The sequence below is a fragment of the Camelus bactrianus genome, chromosome 7, assembly GCF_048773025.1.
Source record: "Camelus bactrianus isolate YW-2024 breed Bactrian camel chromosome 7, ASM4877302v1, whole genome shotgun sequence".
Classification (NCBI taxonomy): Eukaryota; Metazoa; Chordata; class Mammalia; order Artiodactyla; family Camelidae; genus Camelus; species Camelus bactrianus.
This window is the reverse complement of record NC_133545.1, coordinates 10,065,798-10,086,801: the sequence shown is the minus strand read 5'-3', so window position 1 is coordinate 10,086,801 and position 21,004 is coordinate 10,065,798. Positions and strand designations below refer to the sequence as shown.

Below are 21,004 nucleotides of genomic sequence, written 5' to 3'. Positions count from 1 at the left end.
ATTGTCCAAAAAGAAGGCGGGGAAAGAGGAAAGAGGAGGAGGAGAAGGTGAAGATAATGATGTCCAATGTCCCCGAGGCCATGGAAACACTGTCACAGTCTGCTGGAAGGACTGAGAATCTGAAAGTAGTATGACAGTGGCAACTCCGTTTTAAAGGTGTGCCTGTCCTTAGACTAGCGATCCCTCGAATGACCTTTCTTACAGAAATAAGAGCAGCTGTATTAAAGATAAATGTGCACGGACGCTCACTGCCACACAGAACTGCAAGTGGACACAGATTAAAGGAAAACCTAGACGTGCAGTTAGATCAATGACAACAAATATTTCCCAGAGTCATTTCTGACTCCCATGGGTGCAGGGTCTCTAACCCACAGCTACAGCTACCGAGCTTCTACATTTGCCCCCGGCGCCCCCCGCCCACCAGAGCCTACTGTGCCCAACGTGAGACTGTGAGGCACAGCCCCAGCCAGCCACCCACACACACCCCTGCAAACAGCTGCCTGTTGCTACCAGTGTTGATACTCCAGACACACCTGGAGCAGGGCACTCACAGTTCTGTCTCACTAGCTGTATCTGAGCTAGCTCACGGGAGAAGAAATATCCGTGGTGAAGTGACAAACGGCTGGACAGGTGGCCTGGAGATTTGAACAGTAGGGGACCAGATGGAAGAGGGGCACTTTTCCTGCTGTGTCTCCTCCTCCTTCCTGGTTCCCTGGCTCGACTGCCAGCCTGAGGTTAGGGGGGTTTGGGTGGAAACACCCGAGCGCCCCTCTGGCTGCCAGCTCTCCCCTTTCCTACACTGTGAGTGAGTTGCTGTGTCAGCCACACTCTGACCCCAAAGCTGTGGGTGTGGCAAGACGAGTTTTGAGAGGGAGAGTGTTTGAATAAAGTAGGATAATCAGTACTACAAAATACCACGTAGCTATTATAAAGAATAGAGTTAAATCTACTTTCCTTCTACCTAGAAGAATGTCCTAGATACATTTGAAGTGCAAATTTCAAGTCACTTTAATATGTAGGACACAAATCCATTTTTGTACGGATGAAGGTACTACTAGTAGTAGTACTAGTAATTTTCGTGGCCGTAAGGGCAATCCCGGGCTCACCAGGCTCTAGGCCTCCTCATGAGTGCCTTATATACACTATTTAATCCTGATAATAAACCTGTGAGGTGTGTACTATTACTATCCCAATTTTAAAAATGGGCAAAACCAAAAAACAAACCAAACAAAAAACCTGACGGCCAGAGAATCTGTTACTTGCTTAAGTCATGGAGGTGGTAAGTGGTGGATCCAGCATTCAAACCCAGGAAATCTAGGCTTGGAGCCCATGCTCTGAAATACATAAGCCTGTTCCTAGGGCTTTACAGACACAGAAAATTTAAAGAAGCCACATTTCAACAAGCTAACACTGACTGCATTAGAAAGGAAGAGGTGGACAGTACTCTTTCTCTTTACACAACTCTGCAGCCTTTGAATTGTGGTGTATGACTATTACAATTAAAAATAGCACAGGAAATACAAATTCAAGCAAGCAAACACACATGAAATGGTTGAGTATATAAATGATTAGATTCATCAGCTGACCCCACCTCAGTCATCCTAAAATGTCTTCCTTCATCTCCCAAAAGATTGTGCATTTGGTCACCAATAAATCTGATTTCCTCCTCTGCAGGGAATTCCCTGACCTTTGCAGTGGGTTCTGTTCCCACTTTAACCAGCTATCGGTGACACTTGATTTTTGAAGCAAATGTTTCCTCTCTGCGCCTCTGTCACTTTCTGCCCTCCCCCTCGGTGAGCTCAGATGGACACAACATGAGGGAATCTCTTATTTCTCTTCTGAAGTTCTTCAACCTTGATTCTCCTTCCATGCTCCTGCCTTCTCTCCCCCAGGCCCACTAGCTTGCTGGAACCCAAGGCACTTCTAAAGCAGGAAGCACCTGACGCACACCCTGTAACTCAGGGAGAGGGCTTCCCAAATCCCCTACCACAAAGAGCCCCGTGGTACCTAGACAGGGCTTCCCTTTCTAAGAGATGTATTTGGGAGGGAAGGAGGGTAGCAGGCCTGCATTATAGTTTGATTTCAAGCCCCCAAAGTAGGGTAAGTGTCTGAGGTCAGGGGACACGTTTTATTCTTTGGATTCCCCAGGAGAATGAGTAGGTACTCCATAGATGGATGAGCGAATGATGGATGTGGGTGTAAGGGCAAACTGGGATCACTTCTTCAGCAAACAGCTGCCCTGGCCTTGAAAAGGATTCATATCACAGACATGCAATTCTATGGGTCTTCTCTTCTTCATGCTGTTTTTTTTCATGAACCCCTTGTTTCTTTTCCCTTATACATCCAATATTTTTTCCAGTGTCCACCATCTTCTGCAAATAGTAACCAGAATTGGGGTGGGTTTAGCTCTTTTTGCATGCTTAGACACAACTAGGGCAATCTTATTTATTTGATTTTCACTTAAAAAGGGTTTAATTCATGCATTTAAAGAAATAAGTAATGCACGTGTAAGAATACAGACAGTAAAAAATCATAAAACATTTAAAAAATTAAACAAACTCCCATATACCAACCATCCAGCACAAAAAAAACAGACCATTAATGATCTTTGAATACCCTCTCTTTGCCCTCCAGAATCAGTTCCTCTCTCCATCCCTATAAAAGTCGGCACAATTCAAAACTTTTGCTTTTTCTCTTCCCTATTTCAATCTTAATGCACCCCGTTCTTAATCCTAAATTCCCCTGGCGCTCTCTGTCTTTCTCTCACTCATGTTAGCTCACTTCTTTCACTAGTTTACTTCCAGGAAAACAGCATAATAGATGAACATGAGCCCAGCAGTGAGACCTGGGCTTTGGGGGGAAAAAAAAATCCAGGTGCTGCCTCTTACTAGCTGCTGACCAGCCTGCTTAAGAGGGTGTCCTATCAAATGGACAACGTGAGAGACAGATGTCCCTAACTCCGAGCTCGGGGCTGTCAGCACTAAGTTCTGGTGTGGGATCCCACTTTCTCCTTCTTTCTCTAGGGCCTCACCAGGCCAGACTTTCCTTCCCAGGCCCGGAGCCAGTCTGCAAAGAGCATGTCGGTGACGTCAGAGGAGGAGTGGAGAGGGGGCTGAGGTAGGGGGAGGCAGCAGGGGGAGGGGTGAGCGAAGGGGGAAACAGACAAGTGGAAAAGCTCGCGTTGGCAGGGAATTCTCTAGGCCCGCTGGCACGGAGGTCTGGGTGGGATGGGGGTGCAAAGACCTCTGTCCCCTCTTAGACACGCACACGCACACGCACAAACACACACATCCCCCAGCGTCCGGGGGGCAATGTGAGCGGGCGAGGGATCTCAGTCCCAGAGACGGTGTTTGCAAAGATCAAAGGGCAGTAGGACAGAAGTGATGCTCTGTCACCAGCTACCTGGGTGACCCTGAGCAAGCCCTGCCACCTCGTTGGCTACGGTAGTCTCATCCGATAAAGCTGTGGATCAGACGTTGTTTCTCCAGGCCAGGCCTGTGCGTAACTCCGCGACACAAAGCAGGCAAGCAAACATCAGATAGCAGAACCCAGAGAGGAGGAGCAATGCGGCAGGAAAGATGCAGAGGGGGAGGAGAGAGAACAATCGCCGCAGAAAGGCGGACACCACAGCAAGGGATTCTGTAGCCAATTTGGGCACCCTCAGCCTCGCCGTGCGCCCGCAGGTGGGCCCGCGCGCCCCTCGCGCCCCCTCGGCCTCCGGCACCGCCCTCCGGCTACCCGAGCTCAGTCCACGACCACCCGCCCCTAGTCCAGCTTGCGGGGCATTCGGAAGAAGGCCACTCACCAGGTCGCCCTGCAACTTCCACGGGGGCAGCTGGAGGAAGCAGGCCTGGGTGCAGAGGGGGAGACGCTCGGTGGGGCGGGGAAGGGGCGTCCCAGCAAGCAGGGCTGGGCGAGCGAGCTGGGAGGAGACCGAGCGGGAGGAGGGGAGGGGTTCCCCACCAGTCTCCTCCCCACTTCCTCCCGGGATCGCGAGCCCGAGAGGGCGGCGCTTGGCAGGGGACAGGGCTTCTTTGTGTCGCCAGCCCTGTCGGCTCGGCATTGCGGCGCCCCCATCCCGGCAGTGGGGGCAGCCGTCTTATTAAAGACAAACTTCTCAGCCTATTCATTAGTAATGAAAAGGCTGAACAGACCATAGGACACAGTCTACAGAGTATGATTCAATTCTTAAGAGGAGCTTGGATTTCCATTTCGTTGAGGGAATGTACTTCCGACATACTGCCTAGGGGAAAATAAAAATTGTAGAAATTGTTGAATATACTTTCATTTCTATAATAAAAAGCAGCCTTGCATATATTTGTATTATGGTGGGTGAAGGGAAAGATACAACTCTACCTCCTAGAATTGTTTCATCTGAGGAATAGCGGAGGGCAACTTTTTTATAGCTCTGTGTCATTTGCAGTGTTATTACTTTACTTTTTTAAGTTAAAAATAAGAATATATCATATTTCAAACAAACAATAGGTGGCTGAAATTTATTCTTCTGTATACATTTCAAATTCTCTTTCTTTCCTTAAGTCCTTTCTGATAACCCGTTGCCAGCTGCTCCTCCCTTCTATGAATTGCAAGTTCCTACTGTGTGTGAGGCTTTACCTCCTCAGGGGCTATGATAGTATAACGTAGCACAGTGGTTAAGAACTTAGACTGTCATCAGATGTCCTAGATTCAGATCTTAGTGCTACACTTTACATGCTGAGTTGACTTTGTGCAAGTTACTTAATTTTTCTGTGCCTCAGTTTCATGACCCGTATGTAAAATGGGGATGCTAAGATTAGTACCTATGTTACAGATTTATTTTATAAGGTTTAAGTTTGATGAGTGAATACTTGCAAAATTCTTAGACCAATGTCTCACATATAGTAAGGCTGTACACATGCTTGTTAAATAAAATAAATATTCAGGTCGTCCAAGATTTAATAAATATGTTTCAGGAAAATGCATACCTTTTCATCTTGACTAGGATTTTGGTCCAAATCCAAGTCGTATTTCTTTTCCGCATTTCCCTTCAATCCTCTTTCCCCAAATTGAATCATATGAACAACATTCAATAGGAGCATGTGGGTAGGTGAGCTCACCGGCAGGGTCTATGTAGAGGAAACGCCAGGAACAAAAATCAAGAGAACCTGAATTCAGGATCCTGCCCAGTCAAGGAGTGATGGACGCCCTTTATCTTCTCCAGGGCTCAGGATTCTTAGCCAAACAAGGAGGGCTAGTGACTTGTTTGCTAAGTTCCTTTTGGGTCTGAAATGCCAAGACCAGTAACGCCAAGGTAAAAACCCCCAAATGTTGAGTTTCACGAAAAAATTTAAAATTCACAGTGAAAACGCATATATTTCTTACGTAAAAATATATAATAAAAAGACCAAAATATACAAGGGAGGGATACAACCTAACTTACCTCTGAGGATGGCAGCATGAGACTTGGTGGGGTAAAAAGGTTTTAAATGTCGGATTTTGTGTCTTTAGAAAGGAGGAGAGGCACGGAGGGAGAAAGAGGGAGTGACGTTAAGAGAGAAGGAGCTGAAGGAGAGGTGAAAAAATGTCAGCATCTGATAAATCTGTTACATTATTTTCTCTACTTATCTGTAGCTTTGAAAGATTTTATTATGAAGAATGTTTAGAAAGGGCAGCGATATATTAGACTTTTGATGCCTTCCTGGAGGAGAAGAAATACAGCACTAAAGAAATAAGAGCCAGAGGGGTAGGAAAAAAAGGTGAGCGAGAAACAGACATGAAGAAAACACAGGGAATCTTCTCTGAAAGACATCTGCCTCCTTAGGCCCAAACGGTCTCAGGCCAAAATCCCGATCACCTTCGCAGGCCCGCAGGGCCCCGTTCCCTGCGCTCCCGCAAACCGGGCTGCGTCCCTCCCTCTCCCAGCCGGGCATTAGGGGGTTTGGTCGGTGCGCCGGCCCGCTCTGCTTCCTGAAACCATCTTTGGACAAGACTCACCCGTTTTCCAGCAATTCCCACACTCGCTACTTCAGAGAGGGAAGGGAGTCCTTTGTAGAGATGTGACAGGGAGAGGAGACACAGAGCCTGGGATTTGAAAATTGGTGGAGGTGGTGGTGGAGGCTGCGGATGGAGGTGGGCAGCTATGGGGGTAGTGGTACTGAGAAGGGGGCCGTCCCAGGAGCTGATTGGCGGACGCGGCAGTGGGGGCGGAGCCTGGCCTGCCTCCCCCAAACTGCAGAGGCCCAGCTTTTGTGTCAGTTTCTGCGCGAAGATGTCACCCCAAATCCGGGATGGAGACCCCGGCACCTGCCCGGGAAGAGGGGCAGGGCAATTTGTCAAAAAAAAAAAAAAAAAAATCCGTGAAACTATTTACCAGCAAGCGAGTTCGTTGATAAATAATGATGTCTTAATATAAAATAATACAGCTATTTACAAGGATGTCTTAAATCTATATATATTTGCCAGGAGTTTGGAGATATATATATATATATATAAAATACACACACACACATTTAATGGAGACTTTGTATTTCTGTAGATATAAAAAATATTTTTATATGCTTATATAAACAAAAATTATATAGAAGACATACATCAAACTATAAGAATCGGTTAGTTAAGACAGGAAAGAGAAGTTTACTTGTATTTTTTCTTTATACACCTCATTAACGTTTCAAGAGTAATATGTATTATTATGTGATAAAAATAGATAAATTTAATGAATTAAAAATAGATAAAATATCTTTGCTCAAATAGCTGGTAGTGACCCCTCTATAAATATGATCTGTCTCTCTAGATAGGTTTCTTGAGTTTTGTTCCTAGTTCTGACTTACTTTAATCAAGAAATAGTGGGTTCTAACACTTGACTTTTGAGCCAGGACTTGGCTTTATGCCTGACTGGGTCCTGTCTTGAATCAGTGTCTGCTCATCTAGCTTGGTGACCTCAACATTAGAACCTGGGGGAAAACCACTTGCCCTTTTTTTATGGCTGGCCCAAAAGGCTTGCAAGATCCATGTGACCTCTGTACATTGTCCTGTTTCCTCACTCCTCACCGCCCTGGCTGGTGTACGTAAGGAGAAGGTGTACCCAGACTAAACTGTCCTCAGCAAGAGACCACTTTAAAGCTTTCTCCACTAGCACAAAACAGTATCCAGGCTGGACCTTCCACAGGAATGTAGATTCAAGGTAAAGTGGATAGAGTACCACATCTTGGATTACTTTAGGGTTTCATTACAACTTCCCAAACTAGAGGAAGCTTAAGCCAAGAATTGTTTTATTCTTCTCTAGATTCTCCACTTCATGTGGTTGTAAACAGGTGCTCCATGATGTCTAATTGATGGCTGGATGGACAAGACGGGTAAATGTGGGGTAAGGAAGGCAAACTAAGGATCACTTCTCAATGAAACAAATGGGCGTGAGGTAGACAACTGACCAAATTTCAAATTTCTGTACTGTAAGTTTCATCTTCATGCTCTTTTAATATTCTCCCTTAAGCCTTTAGTTTTTTTTCTATGTCTCCCCAAATTTCAGTTGGTTCTATCTTTCCTTTGTTTCAAACTCCATTACTAGCTCAATTATAAATCCTGTATCCTCTCTTATTTCTACTTACTTGCCCTCGTGTTTCTGTTTTACTTTCCAGTTTCTGCCCTGAGTAATAGAAGCTGTCATGAAATCCTGAAAGCACTGAAATAACTTTTGAGATATTAAGTTCTGCAAATACTCAGCAACATAGGAATGAATAAGTTATTAAAAATCCATACTACAAAATGTTACACCATTCTTAAAAAAGATGAGCTCAAGTCAAACCTTGAGGAATGATCTCAATACATATTTTCAGTGAAAAATTTATGATCCTGCTTTTGTAAGTTTCTGTTTCTCTAATGGGAAAAATAAAGACATATTTGGCTATGTCATGAAATGGGGAGGTCATGAATTTTTTTCTAAGGAAAACAGTAACTTTTTCTTTAGACATTTTGTACTTTTAAAATGTTACAAAAATCATTTTGAAATTTAAAAAATAGGACTACTCAGTAATACCACTCTTAAGTATACATCCAACAGATATGCATACACATGTCACCAAAAGATATGTATAGTCTGTTTTTGTGTGTGTGTGTATGTGGAAGAGCTAATATGTTCAGGAAAAACCTGAAATGGGCTAGGTCTAAGAAAGCTTAAAATTAACCTTTGATAGTATAAAAGTAACCTGCTAGTACTTTATCTGTCCCCCACTCCCAAAAAATCCTCTTTGAAAAACAATAACATCAACCAGAACTTTATGATTTTTCATTCATAATGTCCTGCATCCAATCAAAAATTTAGAAGGAGGCGAAAAATAGATAAAATGTCAAGAACTCAAGAGAAATAACAAATAATAGAAACAGACTCACAAGTGGTTCAATGAGTTCTTAGATAGGGACTGACTTTAAAATAACTGTAATTAGTGTGTTCAAAAATAACAGAAACAGGCTGGAAAATTTCAGTATAGAATTAAAACTCATTAAATATTAAAATGAAAATTTTAGAAATAAAAAAATAATTGAAATCAAGAATTCAACAGTTGACTATAATAGCATGTTAGACACAAATGACCAGAGAATTGGTGAACTGTCACAAGGATCAGTAGAAAGTATCCAAAAATAGCACACACGGAGAGGAAAGGATTATGCATATAGAGATGAAAGAATGTACAAAGGCTATATAATAAAAATTATAAGACATGGTATAAAGTCATGACATATGTGTAGAGTCCCAGAAGGAGAGGAGAGAGAATGAAACAGAAGCAATATTTAATAATTAATGACTGAAAATTTCCTGAAAGAGATGAAAAACATTAAAACTCAGATTGAAAAACAAAGAATCCCTCTACATTCCCTAAGGAGAATAAATACAAAGAAAACTACATTTAGGCACATCATATAGTCAAGTGCTAAAAAACAAATTCAGAGAGGAAATCTAAAAGTTAGTGGTAAGTGAAGGATACTATCCATTCAGAGGACGAATAATACATCTGGATTTTCAAAAGAAATGATGGAAACCAGAACACAATGGTTTTGCCACAGGAAAAAAAAAGAAGAAGATAATCTGCCAACCTAAAACTTACACAGAGCAAAAATATCCCTCAAAAAATGAAGGCAAAATAAAGACAATTTTAGATTAAAAAAACCTGAGATAATTTGCTGGCAATGCAGTGTAAGAACTATAAAAAGGAGTACTTCAACATCAAGAAAAATGATCCCAGACAGGCATCTATAACTATAGGAAGGAATAGAGAATGCTGGAAAGAGTAAATATACAGGCAAACACCAATTAATATTGACTATTTAAATAAACAAGTACCTCTTCTGGGATATAAAGGCATATAAAAACGTACAATAACAACAACACAGTTGTAAGATGGGGGTTAACGAAGATAAATTGGTTTAAAGTTATTGTGCCGTTTGAGCCTTACCCGTACCCTGATACCAAAGTCAGACAAGCAGACTACAAGAAAAGAAAATTACAGGCCAACATTCCTGAAGAACACAGATGCAAAATCCTAGACAAAATATTACCAAAGTGAATTCAACTGCATTAAAAGAATCGTACACCATGATCAGGTGGGATTTATTCCAGGGATGCATGGGTGGTTCAACATCTGCAAATTAATAAATGTGCTACATTAACAAAATGAAGGATAAAATCTTCTCAGCAGGTACAGAAAGAGCATTTGACAAAATACAACTTTCTTTCATGACAAAAACTGTCAGATATTGGACATGGAAGGAATGTACCTCAACAAAATAAAGGCCATATATGACAAATCTACAGTTAACATCATACTCAAGAGTCAAAAGTTGAAAGCTTCTCCTCTAGGATCAGGGACAAGGCAAGGGGTCTCCCTCTCAGTTTTTTTCAACATAGTACTGGAAGTTCTAGCCAGAGCAATGAAGTAAGAAAAAAATGGAAAGAAGGAAGTAAAATTGTCTTTGTTTGCAGATATCTCTATTTGCAGATGACTTAATTTATTGATTAAGCTTTTTTATATATAAGATCATGTCATCTTCTAACAGAGACGGTTTAACGTTATTAATTCTTCCAATCCATGGCTGGAATATCTTTTCATTTATTTGTGTCTTCAGTTACTTTCATCAATGTTTTATCATTTTCAGTGTATAGATCTTTTACCTCCTTGGTTAAATTGGTTCCTAAGTATTTCTTGTTTTTGACGCTACTATAAATCAAGTTGTTTTTTAATTTCCTTTTCAGGAAATAGCTAAATAGCTGTTAGTGTATAGAAACACTACTGATTTTTATAAGTTGATTTCGTATCCTATAGCCATACATTCAATTGATTGTCAACAAATGTGCAAGGAGCATACAACGGGGGAAGGATAGTCTCTTCAATAAATGGTGTTGGGATAACTGGTTATCCAGATGCAGAAAAATGAAATTGAATTCTTACCTCATACTATATATAAAAATCAACTCAAAATGCATTAAAGACTTAAACATAATGCCTGAAACTGTAAAGCTACTAGAAGAAAATGTAGGAAAAAAGCTCCTTAACATTGGGCTGAGCAATAAATTTTCAGATATGGCCCCAAAAGCATAGGCAACAAAAGCAAAAATAAATAAGTGGAACTATATCAAACTAAAAAGTGTCTGTACAGCAAAGGAAACAACAGAATGAAGGACAGAATGGGAGAAAGCTGTTTACAAACCATATATCCAATAAAGGGTTAATAATATCCAAAATATATAAGGAACTCAAACAACTCAATAGCGAAAAACCAAATAATCTAATTAAAAATAAGGAAAGGACCTGAATAGACATTTCTCAAAAGAAGACATACAAATGGCCAACAGGTATATGAGAAGTTTTTCAAATCATTAATCATCAGGGAAATGCAAATCTAAGTCACAAGATACCACTTCATACCTGTTAGAAGGGCAAATATCAAAAAGACAAAAGATGACAAGTGTTGGTGAGGATGTGGAGAAAAAGGAAACCTTGTGCATTGTTGATGTGAATGTAATTGATTCAGTCATTATAGAAAACAGTATAGAGATTCATTAAAAAATTAAAAATGGAACTACTGTATTATCTAACAATCCTAATTCTGGGTATATATTCAAAGGAAATGAAATTAGTATCTGGAAATGATATCTGCACTCATATGTTCATTGCAGCACTATTTACAGTAGCCAAAATATGGAAACAACCTAAGTGTCTATCAAATGGATTAATGAATAAAAAATTGTGGTATATATATATATATATATGAATTTATTTAGCCATTAAAAAGAAGGAAATCCTGCCATTCGTAACAACATGGATGAACCTCGAGGGCATTATGCTAAGTTTTGAAATAATTCAGACAGAGAAAGACAAATACTGTACAAACTTACATATATGTAGAATCTAAGAAAGTTGAACTCAGATGCAGAGAGTAGCATGGTATTTAATAGAAACTGGGGCGAAGTTGGAAATGGGGAAATATTGATCAAAGGTTGCAAAGTTTTACATATTTAGGCTGAATAAGTTCTGAAGATCTAACGTATAGCACAGTGACTATAGTTAATAGTATTGTATTATATACTTAAAAATTTCTAAGATAGTAGATCTCAATTGTTCTCACCAAAAAAGGGTAAACTATTTGAGGTGATCAATGAGTTAATTAGCCTGAGTGTGGTAATCATTTTACAATGTATACATAAATCTGTCTAAAAGTCACATTGTACACCTTAAGATATATGCAAATTTTAATTGTCAATTGTATCTCAATAAATGTTATAAGTTAAGTGTACTGTACAACTAGAGTTACTCCTAAAACATTTGACCTAAAACATTAGAACATGTAACTTCCAAATAAGAGGAGGAGTAAAATGGGGAAATATAGGAGAGAAAAGAAAGAATGGTGAGGAATGAAAGAGACAGATAAACCATAAAAAATTAAAAGCAAATAATAAGATGGTAGAAGTAAATCTAATTGTATTACTAATCACAATAAATGTAACAGGACTAAAATTCAATGATAAGTTATAAATTGTCAATCAATAATTTAAAAAACAAGATTTAAAAAATACAAGTAAGTTTATGACATATATACTTACAATGTAGATTTAGAAAGATTTACAGTCAAAGGATGAAAGAAAGATAAATGAGGTAAACACCAATTAAGGAAACCTTGATTTGATGATACATGAACACATTAAAAATTCAAAACAAAAAGCATTAAGAGATAGCCATAATATTTTATATTCCTACATTTGATATTTCCAGTTTATTCCAATTCATTAGTAACATTGCAGCAAAATATGTGAAGTAAAACTACAAAGATCTACAATGAGAAATTTCAAAATGCAGCATCATAGTGAGAGATTTTAACATACCTATTTTTGTAATTGATAATTCAAGCAGATAAAAATTGGTGAAGATATGGCAGATCTGGATTGCATAATTAACACTTGTTTTAAAGGTATATGTAGGACATTACACAATTAGAGACTACACATTATTTTCAAGTACACAAAGAAAACTGACTACATGCTATGTTATAAAGCTAGCTTCAAAAAATCCAAAGGAATTGGCATCTTATGGTCCCTGAATGAATTATTAGTCAGCTAGGCAACATTTACTACAAGACAATAAAATATTCTTCATATGAGTGATTAGGCATTAAAATACACATTTCTTAAAAATTAATGGTTCAAACAATAAACCGTAATGGAAATATAAATACTTAAAGCATGAAAGCAAAAATATTCACATCAAATCTTGTGAGATATAGCTGAAGAGCAGCAACACAAAGTTATAGCCTTAAGAGTTTATGTAAGAAGAACAGCTCAAAATTAGTAAGCTAAGCATACACCTTAAGAGCTTAGAAAATAAATAACAGAAAAATTCAAAGAAAGAAGAAAGAAGTAATAAAATAAATTTTAAAAACACAGTTTTTTTTGTGTGTATGTGAAAGAGCTAATAAGGTAGTCTAAGTTCCAGTAAAATTAATCAAACCAAAAACAGAAAAAAAAATACACACATTAGTAATGAAAAGAAGATCATAATAATAAATGAGAAAATATTTAAACAGATGAGAGAATATTGTGAACAATTTTGTTCTATTAATTTTGAATATATATACACACATGTATATATAAAATAGTTAAATATCTTGGAAAATACAATTTATGAAAACTGATTCCATAAGAAAATCTAAATAGGCCTATAATCCTTAAAGTAATTGGACCAATAAGTTTAATACCGTCTGACAAACTAAACTCCAAACTCTGAGTATTTTGCTGGTGATCTGAAGTAATATTCGACCAGATAATTCCAATCTTGCACAATTCTTCCAGAGAATAGTAATAGTGAGACTACTACTCATCTTATTTTATGAAATGATATTAACAACAGATAGTGTTAGTACCATGAGGAATATTTATAAGCCAATCTCAATTCACATATATAGCTGCAGATACCTAATACTTATCTTTATATCTATATCTAAAAGTTATTACATATTCATCATAGAGAGTTTATTTCAGGAATGTAAAGTTGATTTAGTATTAAAAATTAAATACTAAACTTCACCATGTTAACATATTTAAATTAAAAAAATCATATGAGAAAATCAACAGCTACAGAAGAAGCATTCAATAAACTATTTACTCATAATAAAAGTGCTTGCCAAATGAAGAACCAAACTTTATTATCATGGGACAAAGCATTTACAAAATAACCATGTGATATTTAAAGCTGATATAATTAAATCTTTCTCTCTATTATCTTAAGGATAAAACAAGACACCTTTCTCTACTTTAACATTATATTGGAAGTCCTAGCCAATGCAGTAAGGCAGGAAAAAGAAATTAAAGGTATAAGGATTAGAAAGGAAGAAACAAAACTGTCACTATTTTCAGATGATATTACGGCCTTTATAGCAAATCTGTTCTACAGGTAAATTTAGAATTATTAATGGAGGCTATCACATTTGATATATAATCAGTATATAAAAGGCAATTGGATTCCTATACATCAGCAACAAACAATAAGCAACAAATACAATTTTTATGAAGGAAAACATTTACAATAGCAGTTAGAATATAATGTACTTAGAAATAAAGTTAACAAAAATGAGCAAAAGGAAAACAATGAAAAAATATTATAGAATATTAAAAAACATTAATGGTAAGCTAAATAAATGGCATTAAATATCAAGTTTATAGATGAAAAATTCAACATCTTGAAGAAGCCATTTCTCCCCAAATTGATATACAGAATTAATGCAATGTTAATAAAAATACAGCAGGCTTGTTTCTTTGCTTATTTTTTTTTTCCTGTTTTGAAGAATTTGACAAGTTTATTTAAATATTTACATGGAAGGTCAAAGATCCAAGAATTGCTAAAACACTCTTGAACTAGAATAAAGAGGTGGGAGGATCTTTCCTACTAGATTTAAACTTATTATAAAACTACTGTAATTAAAAACAATTTTGTATTGGTGTAGAGTTAGACAAATAGATAATGAAAGAGAATAGGGAGCTTACAACAAATTCATGCATATATGAAAAACTTGATTCATGCAGATCACTGATACTGGGATAGTTGATTATCCATATACAGTAAACAGTATAGTAATCAATTTCCAGGTGGAGCAAGGCTAACTGCCAAATACAAAACCTTAAAAACCTTTAGAGGAAAGTATAGTAAAATTGAAATTAAAATTCAAAACTTAGTTCATTGAGAGAGATAGTCAGACATACAGAGAAAGAAAAGCTAAGCACCAAATTGAAAGCAGACATTTGCAGCATATATAGTTAACAAAGGATTGATTAGCATTCAGGCTATATAAAGAAAGCATTCCAATGAGACAATAAGAAAAAGGTAAACAACCCAATATGAAAATGAATAAAAGACTGGAAGGAGGCTTTCTCAGAGAGAAAGCAGAATAGCTCTTCATTCTATGAAAATATGTTCAACTTCATTAGTGATCAAAGAAATGCTAGTTAAAATCAAAATAGAATGCTATTTCATGCCTGCTAGACTGGCTAAAAATGAAATTTGATAATACCAAGTTATGACAAGTATGTGGAGCAAGAGGAACTGTCATCTGTTGCTGGAGAGTGCAAACTGGCTCAACACTTTGGAAACAGTTTAGGAATAACCTAAGAAAGTCAAACATATACAAATCTTACAACCCAGTAGTTCTACACTGAGGTGTACACTCCACAGAACCAAAGTGTACCAGTGTATGTGAACCAGAACGCATGTACAAGATAGAGAACATTGTTAATATTGCCTGTAGTAGGCAGCCTTCAAAATGGCACCCAATAATCCCTGCCTCCAGATATTCATGGTCTTGTGTAACCCCTTCCGTTGAGTGTGGGCTAGAACTAGTGACTCACTTCTAATGAGCAGAAGATGGCAAAAATTATGGGATATCACTTCTGAGTGTAGGTTACAAAAAGACACTGGCTTTTGTCTTTCTCTCTCTCTCTGGAAGCCTTCAGTCTGGGAGACGCAAGCTGCCCTTATTAACTCCTGTACAGAGGCCCAGGTGGCAAAGAACTGATATGTCCTACTAAGCCAGTGAGGCCCACAGGCCGGTCGAGATTCATGCTAGTGAACTTAAAAGGGGTTCCCGTCACCCCAGCCTTGAAATGACTGTAGCCTCAGCCAATACCTTGCCTGTAGCCTGTGAGAGATACTAGGTCAGACTCCCAACAAAGCTCATCCTGGATTCTTGACCCACTGAAACTGTGACATAATAGGCTTTTTGTCTGTTGGTTTTGTTTGTTTTAAGCTGCTAAGTGTCGGGGTAATTTGTTATACAGCAATGGATAACTAATACAAATCCCAAACAAGCAACAACCCACACGTAGAGTAGATAAATTAAGGTATACTCAAACCCTAAACAGTGAAAATGAAGGAATTACCAACAGGGGTGAATCTCAAAAACTTAAGAATATGTACAGTATAATGCCATTAATATGAAAGTAAAAAACAGGGAAAGTCAACACATATATATGTTTTTGGAATACACACAGAGATAATAAAACTATAAAAGAGAGCAAGGAGCTGATTAATACAAAAAAAATCAGGATAGATGTCTCTTAGGGAAGGGAGAAGGATGGGCATGATCTACAACACAGAGGGGTTTCTAAGGTACTGCAGTGTCCTATTTCTTGACCTAGGAGATGGTCAGGCACTCACTTTATTATCCTTAGATGTTTTATATACTTTTATTAATGCATTTAAAAAATAAAAGAAAAAAGGAAAGTATTGAAATGAAGTCAATTCACAAATATTTTGTAGTATGGAAGGAAGGATGGATGGATGGCCTGCTAGACAGATATATTCTGTCCTTTATGTCGTTAGACCTGCACTTCTTCCAAGAAGTTTCCATGATTATCTGATTGGTACATCTTTTTCTCCCATATGTAAGGCCTCCCTCCATTGCAGGTTGAGCCAAGCTCAGTGGCCACCTCGGGGCTGTTAACCCGGGAACTGTTCTATCCAGCACTGACTGCCTCAGGCCAAAGCATTGCAGACTAAACAGGACGCGCAATTCCCCACACCCAGTGCTGCGCACCCCGAGCTCCCTCCCCCACTGCAGACACACGCTTAGAGCCCGTGGGCGCCTACAGCACCCGGGGAGGAGGGGACTTTCACCTTGGGGGTTATGCAGAGGCAAGCTAGCCCCAAGGAATTCGAGATCAAGTCCCCAGGAGGTATAATGACCTCGCCTCCACAGTTCCTTTTAGCTCTTATCTCAGTGTCTCCCTGCAGAGGACAAAAAGCACAAGAAACAGGGGGGTCCTACGCCCCCAGACAAGCAGGGTTTAATAACAATGCGGCAAGAAGGGAGCTGAGACGGAGCTGCAGAGACATCAGGGAAGAGCCGAGAGGCAAAGAGCGTGCAATCCTCCGTAGAATTCGTCTGCTACCCTGCCTGGGGGACCGCAAAGGACCCACGCCAGTGCCCACGTCTCCCCGATCCCGCGCAGACACACAGACAGCCTCCGCGGGCATCCTCCACGTCGCCCAGTCTCCCCGCCCGGCCACCCGCGCTCCAGGCTGTGGCCTGTGTCACCGCCAGGGCTTTCTTGTCCAGAACCCATCGCAGGCCCCCACTCACCGTTTGCCCCGCTATTCCCTGCAGCGCGCGTTGGAGGCAGAGAGGACTGGCTAGGAGGCAGCGGCAGTTCCCAAGGGGCAAGAGCTTCTTAGGCGAAAAGGGACTGGGCGGCAGACAGAGGCCTGAGACGTGGAAAGTCAGTCGCCGGGGTACAGGGGTGGAAGAGGAGTCCGTCCTGGGATCTGATTGGCGGCGGCGGCGGGGGCGGAGCCTGGCCCTCAGCACCCAAGCTGCAGAGGCCCCGCTTTGTGTCAGTTTCTGCGTGAAGATACGGCCCCAAATCCAGGGTGGAGACCCCCGCCCCCGCCCTGCGAGTGCGGCAGGGCAATTTGTCAAAAAAGAAATCCATGAGAATATGAACAAGTGAGCCGTGGATAAATAATAATATATTTTTTCTGTAAGATAATGCACAATTATTTCCGAGGGTCCAGTTAAATCTGTGGGTCCTAGACAAATTGTTCATTAAAAGAATGAAGTTGCATTACAGTGGAGGCTATGGTTACATTTTCGTACAAGAAGAAAATGATTTCACAATTGCTTTTATAGGGGGAAGGGCTAAGAGTGAAGATGGCTATTGGTACTTACCTTCGTAACCGCTGAATTGTTTTAAACTATCACACATACTGTTTCATAAACTAAACAGGAAATTGTTAACATTTTTTTGCTAACCAACAGATAAGTGACAGATACTATGCAGGAGAGTGAGAAGAAAGGTGTGGTAGTTGAAAGCATGGACCCTGAAGCCCCCACCACATCCCCTACTCACCAGCTGGGGAACTATGGATACCTTAACAAATGACCACAGATTCAGTGGCTTGAAACAACGCATTTATTATCTCTGTAGCCAGAAGTCCAAGAGGGTCTCACTGGGTACACTGGGGTGTAGTCAGGGAGACTCTTCCTTCTGGAGGCTCTGGGGGGAACCTATTTCCTGGCCTTTTCCATCGTCTAGAGGCTGCCCAAATGCTCCGACTTGGAGCCCCTTGCTCCATTTTCAGAGCCAGCGATCTGATCCCTTGAACCTCTGTTTCTATCGTCACATCCTATTCTCTGCTTCTCCTCTTTCACTTATTTCTGAGCGAGTTTGACCTGTTAGTTCCTTCGTGCCTGGATCCAGCAGGCCTCCCTCTGTTCTAAATTCCACTTCTCTTCTTAGCTCATTTTCCTTTGGTCTTTCTGTTCACCTCCTCTCTTTTGCATTATGTCTTTGTCCCCCAGATAATTTAGTTTTTCACAGGTAGGAAGTGTAGTGGGTAGAACACCTTATCAACAGAGCAATTCCTTGTCCTCTTACTGCCACTCAAAATTCTGCTGCTTCTCGGAGTTGTTGAAACACTTGTGATATGTGAGAAGGGATGTTCTAAGGTCCCACTCTGTGTGGACTGCTCTCTCTCTCTCCTTTCCTCTCCAGACCCTCACTTAAGCCAGACTTTCCTCCCCAGGCCCAGAGCTAGTCTGCAAAGAGCACATCCATGATGGTGACATCGGAGGAGGAGGGGCAGGGGGGCTGGGGTTGGGAGAGGCAATAGGTGGGGGAGGGGAGGGGAGCAGAACAGGCTGGCCCCCATTGGCAGGGAATTTGCTGGCAGAGGTCCTCATAGTCTGCATGTGATTGCAGGAGGGAGGAGGTTTGCAGGCTGCTCTGGCCTTGTGTCCTCCCCACCCCCAAAACACACACACACACACACACACACACACACACACACACACACACACACACACACACACACACACACACACACACACACACACACACACACACACACACACACACACACACACACACACACACACACACAGCAAAGCCCAGAGGACTGGGCCAGTGATCTTGGTCTCGGGGGTTTTGTACTGGAACCACTGGAGCCTAGTTGGACATTGAATGTCAAGGTCATACCCCGTCTCTGCCTGCGCTCACCTTTTCTGCTGCCTGCATTTCAGTATTCCTTTTCTGATAAAGATGGAGGTTGGATGAGATGTTTTAGCTCTGAAACTCTGTGACTAATTGCACAGCAAAAACAACACCAACTACAAATAGTGGACTCTATGAGTATGTCTGGGGAGAGAGCGCGGGCAGGCAGTCATGTGTCATGTTGACCGTCAGGTTCTGAGGGGAGGAGGGATATGGCAAGAGAGAGATGCAGCTGTCTTGGCAGAGAGAACGAGAAAGAGAAAGCTCAAGGCCAAGGAAGCTGGGTCTTTTAGGAATGCTTAGTCTGCAATCCCTCAACACCCATCTACCTCCACAGGTCCCCCAGGACACCCCACTCAGCTGCACAAACATGCCCAGACATTGGCTTTTCCTTTTAGCTTCAAAGGACATTGTAGTCAGAAACTACCCCTCTGTGCTTGTGCAGCCGGGTTGCTCACTTCTAGAAACCTCTGAGAAGTGAGCCCCCTTTTCTGCCCTCCAATCTCAGGTCAGGCTTGGCAGGGTAGCTCTGAGGGAGATCAAGCTTTGGCCGGGAGGCGAGGGAGAGGGGAGCAGAAGTCGTGCCTGTGAACACAAAGGCTGACCCTCCCCTGAGTAAAAGAAAATTCTTCTTGCCTTCAAACTGGGACGTGGCCTGTTTTCCTGCCTGCAGACTCCAACTGAAACATCGGCTCTTCCTGAGGGTTGAGCCTGTTGACCTTCAGAGTGGAATTACACCCTCAGCTCTCCTGGGTCTCCAGCTTGCAGGCTCACCAGGCACATTTTGAGACTTACCAGCCTCTACTTTTTGACCCTGATGTGAGCCAATTCCTTGTAATAAATCTTTATCTGTATATCTGTCATCAATCAATCAATCAGTCTATCTGTCTATCTATCCTATTGTTTTTGTTTCTCTAGGTAACCCTAATACAGCCCACACCCTCCCCTGGGTTATTTATTTGGAACTTGCTGCCCAGTGCTCCGTGTCCCTCAGCTGCTGCCAGCCTCCACATGGTCTTGCTGCTGGTCACTCCTGTTAACTCCTGAGCACAAGCCTCTCACGGGGGCTTCTCTTTATTTACAGAAGTGAAGGGTGAACTCAGGACAGGCCTCACTCCCTATTTCCCTGTGCTTTTTTTCTCCTCATCATCCCTTAGAGATCCCTGCAAAGTACTGCCTCTGTGAAAGACAGAGATTTCAGTGCCCTGATTGTAACTCTCTACCAGAGTCTGGGATGAACCCCCAGGGACATAAATCTGCCAGAGGAGGGCCTTTGTGGTTGCTTCCCTCTCTCCCTATTTCCTTCCTTCCTTCCTCATACATCCCTTCCTATGAACTTTTATAGAGACAAAAATTGATTTTTTTTAAAAAATGGAATTATAGTAAACAGCAACTTGAAGAAGAAAATTTAAAGCTTATGCTTGATTTTGTGTTTGGAAATCAAGTATTGGTCTTAAGTAGGAACTTCACTGAGAAATAAATATAATCAAAATAGAAACAGTGGGAGAAGGGGAGAAAACTGAAGGAAGACATTAAGCTGGAGAATTTTTTTAAAAAGGAAGGTTAAATGCTATCTTCTCCTTTTAGGATAATGACTTCCTTATTTTTATGAAAGAAATACAATGCATAAATAGATGGGGAAAAGGGGGAAAAACAAAGAGGATCATACTGTACATACTATTTAATTTAATCGGTATCATTTCTGGGTGGTATAACAAAAATATCGTAGACTGGGTGAGTTAAACAGCAAACATTTATTTCTCAAAGTACTGGAGGCTGGGAAATCCAAGACCAAGTCGCCAGCAGATTTGGTGTCTGGTGAGAACCCTCTTCCTGGTTCGTAGATGGTGTCTTCTTGATGTGCTCTCACCTGGCAGAGAGAGAGCTTGGACTTCTTCACCCCTTTCCTAGGGCACTAATCCCATTCATGAGGGCTTCACTCTCATGACCTAACGACCTCCCTCACCTCCTAATACCATCACATTAGGGTTTAAGATT

General features: G+C 40.7%; 1 protein-coding gene across 4 annotated transcripts in view; it reads right to left on the bottom strand.

Moving 5' to 3' along the window:
* Nucleotides 1-17,256, bottom strand: part of TCAF1 (TRPM8 channel associated factor 1) — a 42,516-nt gene extending 25,260 nt beyond the window's left edge. For 2 of the 4 annotated variants that reach the window (XM_045516159.2, XM_010954997.3), the window contains exon 1: nucleotides 3,806-3,963. The gene's annotated coding sequence lies outside the window, so the exon portion shown is untranslated. Of the gene's footprint in view, nucleotides 1-3,805; nucleotides 3,964-5,973; nucleotides 6,125-17,097 lie in introns of those variants that run through there. The other 2 variants (XM_010954824.3, XM_010954759.3) reach the window with 2 other exon arrangements.
* Nucleotides 17,257-21,004: the final 3,748 nt, after the last annotated feature.